Source organism: Thamnophis elegans, chromosome Z, assembly GCF_009769535.1.
Source record: "Thamnophis elegans isolate rThaEle1 chromosome Z, rThaEle1.pri, whole genome shotgun sequence".
Taxonomy (NCBI): Eukaryota; Metazoa; Chordata; class Lepidosauria; order Squamata; family Colubridae; genus Thamnophis; species Thamnophis elegans.
Window position 1 is genome coordinate 139,115,210 of NC_045558.1, and position 870 is coordinate 139,116,079.

Consider the following 870-nt stretch of genomic DNA (forward strand, 5'->3'; position numbering starts at 1 on the left):
GAACTCGCACCTTAAATTTTAATCAACTGCGCTACTATTTTAGTTTCTTTCTTTTCTTTCATCTTTCTCTTCTCTCTTTGTATGGGATATGCATGAGATACGTATGAGATGAATGAATGTCCCACTTTTTATTATCATATTGTTGTAAATTTTTGTGTTTTTAATTTTTACGTGGGGACTGTTTGGGGGAGTGCATGGGTATGTATGATTCGGAGGACCTGCCGGGAGATGCGGGGGCCATGGGGGTGGTTGAGGGGACCAGAGACACGGGAGAGGGTCGGGGTATTACGGTCGTAACAGGGAGGGGCAGATACGGCGGGGACTTTAGGGCAGGCCATTACCGGGGAAGGAGGGTTCGCTACATCACAGAGATCCCTCCTTCCGGCCCTATGAGTCCCACTCCGAGACCAGATGGCGCAAGTGATCAGGACCCTGGACTCAGGCTGCTGTCGCTAAATGCCAGGTCTGTGGTACATAAAGCTCCTCTCGTCCGGGACTTAATTTTAGACGAGAGGGCAGACCTGGCATGTATTACTGAAACCTGGCTGGGCCCAGAGGGAGGAGTCCCCCTTGTAGAGCTGTGCCCAGAAGGATTTCAGGTGCTACACCAGCCGAGAGCCCAGGGAAGGGGTGGGGGTGTGGCCGTTGTTATCCGGGAGTCGTTAGTTCCTCGTAGGGTCCCTGCTCCGGAGCTTGTCGGGTGTGAGTCTCTGCTGATAAAGTTGGACCTCAAGGGTCAAGTGGGTCTGCTGTTAACGTACCTGCCTCCCAACAGCGTTGCAGCAGCCCTCCCCTCGCTCCTCGAGTCGGTAGCCGAGCTGGCAATTGAGTTCCCTAGGTTGATGGTCCTGGGGGACTTTAATTTGCCGT